Below are 12,794 nucleotides of genomic sequence, written 5' to 3'. Positions count from 1 at the left end.
CTGCAGTTCACACTTGCCAATGAGTCTGCCTGGAGATCTCAGTCCTGTCACAAAGCGTTTTACCACTCAAGTGTTTTCTGTAAGTTCTAAATTTCTGTGACTTGAGATAAAGTAATTTATTTTCTCTCCTGGGGTTCCCCAGGATTTCTGGGCCCCAAAGTCTCACCCTAAGAAAATGAGGCCTGTGTTGACCTTGGTGGTCTCCCCTCTTTGATATGTCACAAAGGGAATGAACTTCGCTTTATGGGGCAGGTGAAGTCCCCAACCAGGAAGGACTCTTGCCACCTCCTCTTCTGTCAAATCTCATTTCTCTACCTCTTTTAAGGACATTATTAATTGCACTCAGATAATCCAGGATAATCTCCCTAGTTTAAAACCCTTTATTAATCACACCTGCAGAGACTCTGTTTCCATATAAGGCAATATTCACAGGTTTGGGGGATTAGGATGTGGCTATCTTTCAGGGGGCCATATTTCAGCCTATAATACCCCTTAAAGGCAAGAATGGGTGTTGCTGAGAGGGTGAGCTGGTGATGTCAAAGGAGTATATCCCAAAGAGGTCATCGAAGCCTGGGTGAGGAGTTAGGGTACAGAGCTAGATGGAGGTTCGATGGCCAGAGGGTCAGGATGCAGACCGACAAGTTTGGTTAGAACAATTCTAAACAGTCAGGGATGGGGACACATAGGGTGGGGAAAGGAGGTTATGTTCATAGCTGGGTTGGTACCTGTTTCTGGTACTGCTCCCATGAGCCTCAGTGGAGGTCCTTGGGAAGAATCAGCCTCTCAGGAGCAGGCTTGCTATGTTTAGAGATATGGCAGTTTAGAGAGATGGCAGTGAAGTATCTACTTCTGCTGTGGGTAGATGAAAGGGCTCACCTCACATCTCTATCTCACCTTTGACCTTAGGAAGGGCTGACCATTCATGCCACTGAAAAGCCTGCACAAAGACCCTGCTGCCCATTCCTTCTAATGTTCTTATGGCCCCTGTCCCTGAGGATACCCAGGACTCTGACTCAGCCTCTCCAAGGTCAGTCAATTGCTAAAAGGTATGTAAAACTTTGGGGGTGAAAACTCAGAGTTCTCTTGGACCCCGACCCTTTAGTTTTTACAGGAAGTTTGTTCTCTTTGTATCTAAGAAGATGGAATCAAACATTCTGGGGAAACATTTTACATCTTTTGACTTCATAATGAACGCCTTCAGTAACCACTATAATGAACTGGAGAATTGTTGGCCAATTTTTTCTTTAATTTTGGCTCCCTTGTAGCCATGAATGTATGTTTTTAAAAGCCAAACATTAATATTGCATTTAATTCATTATCATTTCAAAACCACCAGAAAGATAAAATAGCACCTATTCTTTGGCTAAATCACAAAACTCATGGTACCAAGCAAAAACCTAACAATTCGAAGAACTACTTTCATACGTTCTTGCCTCTGACCTACTCTCTAGGGAAAACGAGGAGCGGGTGTTTCAGAATGCCATCTTACAGTGCTGGGTGGGGCTTTGTAAGAGACATTCACCAAGGCCTCCTATTTTGAAAACTTGGAGTCACAGACATCACTTACCATACGTGCAGCTGGCAGCTCACCCACATATTTACTCAACCACTTAATTTGCCCAGGCAGAACAGGAGGAAAGTAACACCCACTTCAAGAAGAAAAAGTGCGTCCCATATTTGGAAGTTGCCTTTGCAGTCTAGGAGCCAAAGCTTAGAGGTACTGCTCTCTGTGGTCTGATCTCCTGCAGGGATAATGTTGAAAACCAGTATTTGAACCCTTCACTCACTGAGGCAGACAGAACCAGGTGTGTGGCAGAGAGATTCAGAGAATGCAAAAACCAGAATGAACATCAGAGTTTATCTACTTCATCATCTGCCAGATTTGCAAACTGGTAGGCCCTCAGGTGGAATCGCCATGCAAATGTTTTGTTTGCCCTATACAGTTTTCTTTTTTCTTTTTTTTATTAATCTTTGAATTAGTTGCCAACATTTAAAATCCATATTTTTGGCTTGTGAAAAATCAGGATCTGGCCACTGCAGGCCCTTGTTACCCTGTGACAACAATGAGCTGGAACTACTACCACCTCTTCCTTCAAATGGGTCACGTATTCTCCAATTCACCATAGCCATTCCCTAGCCTGGCTTTTTAAAAGCATTTAAATTCCTACTGGGCTCCAGCGGGCATTTGAGTTTGCAACTGCTGCCATGTCCAAACTACCCCCCTAACACAGTGAAGCTGAGATTTACACAGCACAAAGGATACTGACAAAAGCAATCTATCCTGATTGAAGATACCAATTTCCTAGACTAGCATGGGTGAGTAGAAAGTATGTGAGATTGGAGATAGAAGCCTTCTGTTTAAATCTTGTCTCCACCACTTTCCTAGTTGTGTGGCTTTGACCAAATGATTTCCCTCAGGTACAAAATGGGTATAATCAGAGCACAAATTAAGTGCGAGGAGGTATGTGACAGCATTTGGCACAAGGACAGAGCATGGGCTCAATAACTAATTGCCTTCATCCCTCCCTCTCTCCCTTGCACCATACAGCCTCTTCAGATGTTCCTGAAAAAGAATGAAGGTAATGTAGTATCACTGAGGTTGCCCTAAAAAGCCATGAGAGCTTATTTTTACAGCTTTATTGAGATATATTTCACCTACCATAAATTTTATCCATTGAAGGTGCACAGTTTAGTAATTTTTAGTATGCTCAGACACTAATTTTATAAAATTCTCAACAGCCCCCAAAAGAAACCTGTGCCTATTAACTGTCACTCTCCATCCACCCCCTCCTACATTCCCCAATTCTAGGTAAATACTAATTTGATTTCAGTCTTCATTGATGTCCGGTGGGCACTTCATTAAAATAGAATTGCACAATACACAGCCTTTTGTGACTGGCTTATTTCACTTAGCATGTTTTCACAGTTCATCTAAGTTACAACATGTATCAGTACAGTAGTCCCCTTTTATCCATACTTTCACTTTCTGTGGTTTCCATGAACTACAGTCAACCGCGGTCTGAAAATATTAAATGAAAAATTTCAGAAATAAATAACTCATAAGTTTTCAATTGCACGCCATTCTGAGTAGTGTGATGAAATCTCCCACCATTCTGCTCTGTCCATCCTGGGATGTGAATCATCCCTTTATTCAGCATATCAATGTTATATATGCTACTAGCCATCTTAGGTATAAGATTGACAGTGCTGTTTTCGAGCAACCCTTATTTTACTTAATAACATCTCATTCACTTCATTTCATCTCATCACATTGGTATTTTATCATCTCATATCATCACAAGAAAGGTGAATACAGTACAATATTTTGAGAGCATGAGAGACCACATTCACATAACTTTTATTATAGTATAATTGTTCTATTTTGTTATTAGTTATTGTCGTTAAACTCTGACTATACCTAATTTATAAATTAAACTTTATCATATGTATATGTGCATAGAAAAAAATAGTGTATGTAGGGTTTTGTACTATCTGTACTTTTGGGCATCCACTGGGGGTCTTGGAAATGTATCCCCCTTGCATAAGGCAGACTACTGTATTTCATCTCTTTTTATGGCTGAACAATATTCCATTGTATGGATATACCACATATGTTTATCTATTCATTCATTGATGGACATTTGGGTTATTTCCACCTTTTGGTTCTTGAGAGTAATGCTGCAATAAACATCGTTGTACAAGTAACTGTTTGAGTCCTGACTTTTAATTCTTTTGAATATATACCCAGGAGTAGAATTATTGAGTTATATGGTAATTCTATATTTAGCTTTTTGAGAAACTGCCAAACCATGAACATGTTTTTATGTGGACATATGTTTTCAATTCTCTTAGATATATACCTAGGAGTCTAATTGTTGGGTCATATGATACCTCTATGTTTAACATTTTGAGGAACTGCCAGACTGTTTTCCAAAACAGCTGCACAACTTTACATTCTCATCAGCAATGTAGGGGAATTCTAATTTCTTCACACCCTCACTATCACTTGCTATTTTCTTTTTTTTTTAAATAGTCATTACCTGAAATTAATATAAAATAATATTGAATGTCAACTGTAATTGAAAAAAAATTATAGTCATCTTCATGAGTATGAAGTGGTGTCTCATTGTGGTTTTGATTTGCATTTTCCTAATGGCTAATGGTGGTATGGAGCATTTTTAAAGCATTTATTAGCCATTGGTATATCTTTGGAGAAATGTTTATTCAAATCCTTCATCCATTTTTTAAATTGGGTTATTTGTCTTTTTATTGAGTTGTAAGAGTTCTTTATATATTTCGGATACATGTCCCTTATCAGAAATATGATTTGAAAATATATTTTCCCATTCTATGAGTTGTCTTGGAGGGAACTAAAATTGAGGTTTTTACTGAAAGAGATTTTCTTAAAAAATTTCAGTGCTAAAGACAAGATCTAACCACTTTGTCGTGTTTTTAAAAATGTAAGGAAAGAGACCCATGTAAGATAAAAACTCAATGTATACTTAAGTGAAACGATCACAGGGTCCGTTTTCTCACAATTTATATAGTTTTTCCTCAGGCACGTTAGATTTTCTAAGCTGCTAATAATCTGTGTTTACTCATCTCTCAGAAAGGCCTTGTAAATAGCCCCATGGTTTTCTGGGACAATAGATTTGAGATGCAAATGGAGATTACTCTAATCCAGATAGTTTTACAGCCTTCTCTGGAGGAGATTGTTTCTCCCTGTAATCTTTGAGGCAGGGACCCCTATATTCAAGGAGCCACCAAGGTGAACTGAGGCCTAGGTTAGGCCAAGTCACTTAGTGTTGCTGGAGTTATAGTTACAATTTAATTAGTTCTTATTGTAGAGAGAGTACATTTCCCACACTTCCCTGCCTTTGTCAACCTCTCCTCTTAGTTCTGAGAACCAAGTGTGTGAACCTTTCCTAGAGCTGAGATTTCCAGAGAAGGGCCTTGGCCAAGCCTCAGTGATGAGGGTGGATAAAAAGGAATGCCCAGTCTCTTTATTCTGTCAGCAAGTGGAAGTAAAAGTAATGCATTAGGCCAGATATGCTGTTATTCTTGGAAAATATTTTCTGGAGTCAGTGGTTGAATTCTCTGTCCCTGTGAAGGACTGAGCAGATGTGTGAGAGGCAGTCTCCAGATATGTGTATTATTAAGCTCCCAGGGGGAGAGGCGGAAGCATGTGTTTGAGTCATTGCAGAAGAAAAAGATTATGCCATTTGAACAAATGTGGTTTTTCTTCTCCATGGCCCTTGAAATGATTCTCCATCTGTTTCTCTAAGAAAAATTAATGTCTTTAGGACTGGTAGCAAATGCCTACTCTAATAGGCTATCAACTGTTCTAGCACCTATCTTCCAGTCTGCAGGCAATTTACAGATTCTACAAGGTGTTACTGGTCCAATTTTCATTACAAGCAATGATGAAAGGAGAGGTTAAAAATAAGAAATCATGGACTCTGAGATAGAAAGCTCTAGAATCTGTTTTGGCAGATGCTGTCTTCTTTCTGATCTTACACATGGGCTAGGACCAAGAGAGCCCTGAACAGGGAGCCAGGAGGCTCTAGGCTCTAGAACCATCCCAGTGACCTTAATTTACCCTGGAGCCTTACTTTCACCACCTATCAGCTGAAGGGACTAGTGGAGTGAACCTCAAGGGCCTGCCTGCTCTGTCCCCAGATGATTTCCACCTCTTCCTGGTTGTGGCATACAGAGCAGAACATGCCAAGAATGAAGAAACCCACCCTCTGGGCCTTTGGCTGCTGCAGCAAGGAACTCTGCCAGTACCCTTGTTTGAGAGGCGTAAGCTGAACTACTCCCAGACCCTGGCCAGTCTCTCACTGGTTCATAGACCCTGGCAACCCTAAATCCTATACCTTCACCATCCAAAGCAGCCACACTGATTAACAATAGAGAAACTATGGGGTGGGGGAGGGTTCAGACAGGAACTCAACATTCCTTGGGAGCTCAAACAGGCCCATCAATTTGCCCTTGAAAATCAGTACCTAAGAGTGAGTATGCCCTTAATCATCTAACTGATTCTTTTTTTTTCTACTCTCTCTCCCAAATCTCGGTTGTTATAAAAATGTTCAGTGGGTTTGGAATTATTACAAATAAAAAATTCCAGAAGATTTTTGGATAAGAAACACTAAGTTCTGCAGCTTCCGGAGAACTCTTAGGAAGAATGTGGCAGGCGCTTGAAACCAGTCCTGGCTGCCTGCCTGCTCTGAAGCCTACGGTTGCATCTGGACCTGCAGGCACATTATGGATGGCACCTCTGAGGAGCTCAGCAACTGAGAAAATTGGATTCAGTTGTTCTGACATGCCTTTTAGAGCTTAGGGCCAAAACCAAAATGGGACCCTTAGAAGACCTTTGGGCTGAGCCACATCTGCTTGCTGGCTCCTTCCTGCCTGGAAATACAAACTTCTGGAAGGGCCTGGGCCAGGTCGTGTGAGAAGGCCTGTGACTCACAGTGTTTCAGACCAGGCTGAAAGGTGTTTGTCCGAGCAACAGGAGCAAAGCCTGTGGCTTGCAGACCAGGAAGGGGAGCTGTAGATCAACACAGCCAAGCCCAAATGCAAGAAGAAAAGAATTACTGCAAAGCTTTTCCATGCAAGCTATAAGCTCCTACTGGGAGGGGTGTGTTGGATGTAGGTATGTGAGCTGGTGGACTTCCTGCCTCACCGCTGTGAAAAGTCACTCTGTAACTGAAGCTCTCATTAGGACTAATTGAGTAAACAGCCCTGGCAGGCCCTTGGAAAACACGAATACCGTTTTCCTTAGGTCTGTGGCTGGCTCAGAGCACAGGCTTTAGCTGTTCTGATCAACTCTTGGAGAGGCTAAGGTTTCCTCACACTTTGGCTATATATAATCTTTAGACACTACTTATTCTACTCTCAAAGTCCTACTGGACTGTAAACAATATGCATCCTTAAATCATTGATAAAGAACACAAGCTTTATAAAGAATACAAGCTTTATAAAGAACACAAGCACTGTGGTTTATTACTAACAGTCGATTGATGATTTCATTTGGATTTGAGTATCTCTTGGTGATGACTGTAACGCATGAACATCATGTTGGGCCTTTCCTCCTGACCTAGCTAAGGGATGAAGCAAAAGTGACCAATATGAGAGATGATCAAAGAAACCTAAAAAGGAATCTTGAGCTCCTGAATGCAAAAGATGGAGGAAGTGGATCCCTATTTCATTGACAGGCAGAATTAGACCACTGGTGAGGCTTTAAAAAGGCCTTTTCAGGAGAAATAAAACAAGAGATGAAACAAGACAAATTCATAACAATTATTTGCAGTGGTCACATGGGCCTTGGCCAATTGTTAGTTTTCAATAATGTTCCCTCCAAAAGGAACATTGATTCTTGGCATCAAATGAAATAGAGTATTCAATTCTTAGTATCCATCTTCGTCCCTGCCCTCTGAAGTTTACCTCCAGCTTCAAGTGTGAAATGCTTGGAAGATGATGAGGAGAGAGGAAGTTTGGAAGCTGGAAGCCTTTTCTTGTATTTGAGAGATTCTTTTGATATGAAGACCACTGTACATTTGAGGCTGAGGAGAATCCTCATCCTGACAGGTAGGGTCCTGCTTAAGTCAGTTACAAAGGCTGCAGAGAGCCGAGGGCTTCCCACTCTCATGGGGCAAGATGGGGCACTTTCCACACCTTGCTATCCTCACATAGAAAATTTGGTAGTTGTTTTTTTCAAAAACCTGTAACGAATGTATTAAACCATTCAAAAGACTTTCCTGTCCATTCCCTCATGTGAGCCTCAGGACAAGCCTGAGAGTCACAGTAAGGGGCTTAATGTAATATATAATTTTTCCAGTTTTATTGAGATGATTGACATAACATTTATAAGTTTAAGGTGACGAATGTGATGAGTTTATATTTCTGTATATTGTGAAATGATTACCACAATAAGTTTAGTGAACATCCATCACCTCAAATAGTTACACATTTATTTTCCTTGTGACGAGAACTTTTAAAACTATTATAATGTTCTTGATACATTGGCTGACCTGATGATAAGCAGTGAGAAGATGCTAACTAAAACTTCTCCAGTTTTCTACGGTTTTCTCAAAATCCATGTGAGGGACTGTGCTCAGGAACCGTAGATTTTATTTGATCAAATGCTATGAACTAAATGTGTCTGAAATCACAGGAAATGAGACCATCAAAACTAGGAATAACCATTTTAATGGCAGAGAAAATACCAGATTTTACCAGCAACTTGAAGAACAAAGGAGATGGAAGTATACTCCTAGAAAGGAGAGTTTGTGGCAATTGAGGATAGATTCTAATCATTAGGAGCCACACACAGTGTTGTAAATGTTCAAGATAATAGAAAGACAACCTTTAACTAAGAGCTTCTGGACTGAAAAGGTTGTAATGTGGTAAACTCTTTATCATCCAACAGATTTAGAAAAAATAAATATGCTGGGTTTTTTTGGTTTATATTGGCTTATTGATATTCCCAAAATTAAAATATAGCGAAATGCTCTGAACGAAAGCATACTGAAGACACAATGAATCTTTCTTTGATGGTTTAGGACTCTGATTGCTCTAAATAAGGAATTAAGGAGGACATTCATTTGGAAGTTTAGACAGACTTGTGGCCATTGGAAAGAGACCTATTTTTGCTATTGTTCTTAGATAATATTTTTGCCCTGTTGTGCTTTTGCAACTGTAGGCAGGTTGTAGAAAATTGTGAGAGAAAAAAAAAACATTTCTTATTAGTAAAATGGCAGAAAATATAATATTCTAAGTTAAGTGAGCTCTAGGTTACTAATGAATGTTCCATTGGTCCTAAGTCAGACTTGAGGATTAGGGCCAAATTTCACATTTGGCTTGTGCTCAGTGGCCTTGCTGTATAGATGTGTCTGAAATCACAGGATTGGTTGTGTAGTGGTCGTCTGAGGGCAAGTGAGTAGCTTCCATTCCATCTGCCAGAGCTGTGCCCACTCAAATTGATGCTAATTCCACAAACCTCATCTGCAATGCTGCCGTGTGTAAGAGGTAGAGTTTTGTGCTATGGGAGATCCCAAACTGAATGGTCTCACTGACTGCAAGCCTAAAACACACATTCTTATCTGGAATTCCCTATCCTCCAGAAACTTCTCTTGTTGCAGGTTTGGTGTCAGGGAGGCTATGGGGGAAGGATAGACGCTTTGGATTTTTCAAAAGGGTAAAACATTGTTACTATATATTGACAATGTGTCATAATGGTAGAAATAAATGTAATCATCCATGTAAATTGTGAAACATAAGTCATGCTTCTGTTTGTTCGTAATAATGTGAAAATTCAAAACAAGTAAAAGTCACCTATTAAATCCGAATAATCTGCTCTGCCCTTCCCTTATGTTTTTTTTTTTTTTCTTTCTACATGTACCTCTGGTTTTTCAGGATGAAGTAAAATCTACAAATCCTCAATTGTGGAAATGCAGTCTCTATGATCCTTGCAAACAATGAGATAGCATTCGGTGCCCTGGCTAACACAAAAATGTGGTCTGTATATTCATACCAGTATGAAATGAAGATGACTATGAGACAGAACACTTCCTACCTTCTCCATTTGTGAATTCAACCCATTCTGTGATGGTTTTCAAGAAAATTTTGGCTTGTGGGTTGCGGTGGGGGAGCTACCTCCCTGCCTTTCCTGAGGACAGTACAAAGTAGTTTACCTAATTCCACTGTGGGAGTTTTACCTCTCTCTTGGATGGCTCAGTGTAGGCCCTTGTCTAGACTGATTACAACAGCACCAACAAAACAAAATAAATACCTAACATCTTACAGAAAAGGCATGAAACCAAACAGTATGAGTGAGGAGAACAATGCCTCTGTTGTGACAAGGAGTCTTCATGAGGATGGAATTCCCGCACCCCGGATTCCAATTTGTAAGGGCAACATTAAACGTCTCAAAGCAGGTCCTGGCTTGAATGCATTAATTTGGAAAGGCAATGTGTTTTGTCAGATAAGAAATTCTTTTTAAACTGCCACTAGGATCAAAATGAAGATCAGTATAACTCTATCTGTATGCACGCAGATTTCAGAAAACAGCCTTTAGCTCACCAATGTAACCGTTTGTTCATTCTGCTCTTTCAGGGCGACAAAGTATATACGTGATGCAAAAGGCTCCGACTGAGTCAGTCCTGACTTTTCACTTGCCTTGATGTGTTACCTTATACAAATCTATTAGCCTCTCTGAGCCTCAGTTTCTATATCTGTTAAATGAGAGGGTTGGAGTTGGTAATATTTCTAAGTTCAAGACTCAAACAAAGCAGAATAAATGCAACAATTCCATTGCTAATGTTACTGGAAACTGGATTTTCATCCAAAAAGAAAGCTATAATTATCATCTGCCCAAAGGTGCTCTTAAATATGTTGTGTCAAAATGAAGTTGCAGGTAAGTGATGGGTCACTTCAGAGTCACCTCCAAAACTCTTAAGTCAATGTATAACTGGGTGGCAAATACATCACATAATTGAAAGAATGCTTGTTTAGCCAATAGTTTCAAATGGCCAGAGGTACAACAATTTGACTGCTCATCTGTTTATTGTTTTGACATGTATTTATTGAACACTTACTATGCGCCAGGCCCTGGAGATAAGATGTTTCTCCTGAAATCTTATGTCTTCCTCTTCGCTCCCTCTTTCCCTCCCTCCCTTCCTTGAGTTTGGGTTTATTTGTGACCTCAGGTGCAAAGGTTTGGCTTCAAGCTCTTCTCAGTTCATGGTATATCATCAGAGTTGGTCCAGACAAGGTCCCTCTCTTGCTTTGACTCGTTTATTTCTTTTTTCCCTCAGTGCCAACTCTCATTCCCCTCCATGCAAAGGCAACCATTCTAATGTGTGGTCACTTCAGTGTGCATGTATTTTTGTAAAATGTGTAGTCTCTTGCAAATATGTCTTATTTCAATGGTGAGATGCTATATAGCCCATCCAGTTTCTTGCCTTTTTTATCTGAACTATGATTTTAAGATATAGCCATACTATTGGGTGTACATATGGTTCATTACTTCTGACTGCTATGCAATTCTCAGTGCACTTCCACATTGTACCACCACCTCTTGCATGGATAGACACTCTGGTGTTCTGCAATGCCCCATGATGGCAAATAATACCTTGCACATGGTCCACTATGGACCTTTGTCATACTGTTCTGCCTAAGACACATTTCCCCCTTTGTAACCTGGATAATTTCTATACTTTCTTTAAAAACTGGAAATTTCCATCTTTCTTTTACACTTTCTTCAATGGATATATCCTGACCCATGAACAATAATACGTACACTCCTATTATAGCGTTTATACTGTATTATAAGTTCTTGTATGTCTCCTGCTCTAGATGTGAAATCCCATGAAAGCAGGGACTGTGTCTGTCTCATATACTGTAACTCTAGTACATGACACAGGGTCTGACACAAAGCATTGCTCAATTAGTACTTGTAAAATAAATATGAATTTATCACTTACTAAGCACCGACTACATGCCAGCCCTGTAACTTTATTTTTAGTGTGAATCTTGCAAAGTCAATATATTTATTTCTAAATATGTAAAAGCGAATAAAAAACTAGTTTATTTTGTTGATTTCTTGGCAAACTTAGCAGGCCTTCTATATCTAAACTAGTGCTTTGTCTTTCCAAGAGGTACAATGTCCTCACGTTTTCTAGAATTTTTCTTGGGGAAAAGAACCCTCTATAGCCAACAGCACATTCTTTGGAATCTTCTCAGGGAGGCCTTTGTTTCTTGAAGGCATATTTGATTTTTGGAAGCAGCTAAAAGCTACTTGGCAGCAAATCTAAAGAATGAGGTGGGTAATCAAGCTGAAGAACATTATTTTTGGTTCCAAACAAGGTGTGACTATAAAGAAACAAGGCTGATTTTATTGTATGGTACATAAACTGGTTCGACAGCAATTCCAAAAGAAGACTCTATAAACTGTTGTGGCCTTGTCAACAAAAATTTCTCCATCCCAGTACATTCCCCCTCTTTCCCTCTCTCTTTCCCCCCTCCCCACGGAATATAGTGTCTGGCCCAAAATACAGACAAGAAAATCAAAGGCCCTTGGAATTTATTTTTGAAAAAAAAAATCAATAACATGAGTATGGGGTGGAAGAGATCTGGCTTGGCAACCATTCTTGCAAAAACATCAAGGGGTTTCAGTTGGCCACAAGCTCATCATTCATGAAGAGCGTAATGTGTATTCTAAGCAAGTATCTGCATTCTAGGACAGCTCTGATGGAGGTCTTGAGCCTCTGTGAGAATATAAAAACCCGTGCTCCATTCTGCTCGGGCTCCAGCTGTGCCACAGGCTCAGCTATGGGCATGACAGCATAAGAGGACAACTGATGCACTGGAGCATGGAGCAGAGTTGAAGGAGCTGTTTAGGGAAAAAATCAGAAGAGGGAAGAGTCAGTGATTGAAATTATTGTTTAGGGATAATAACTTTGTCCTTGAACAAAGGTGATATCATCTTAATCTTATGCTGTTGAAAGATCTTTATGAAAGAGCTAGGATCAATGGGTGGAAATTACAGGAAGGCAGATTTAGACTCAACCTAAGAAAGATTGATTCGTATTATAGAATTGTATGTTAGGTATAATCTAATGTGTGTCAATATACATATACAGAAATAAAAAAAAGATTGGAAGGATATAAATCAAAATTTCAATAGTAAATATATATGGGGTAGGGAATTATTGGGTAAATATTATTTTTAAAACTTTATAATGGTGTATTATTTGAATTTTTATTGCCTATATATATTTCTTTTGAAAAAC

Source organism: Pteropus vampyrus, unplaced genomic scaffold, assembly GCF_000151845.1.
Source record: "Pteropus vampyrus isolate Shadow unplaced genomic scaffold, Pvam_2.0 Scaffold548, whole genome shotgun sequence".
Classification (NCBI taxonomy): Eukaryota; Metazoa; Chordata; class Mammalia; order Chiroptera; family Pteropodidae; genus Pteropus; species Pteropus vampyrus.
Note: the sequence above shows the minus strand (reverse complement) of the source record.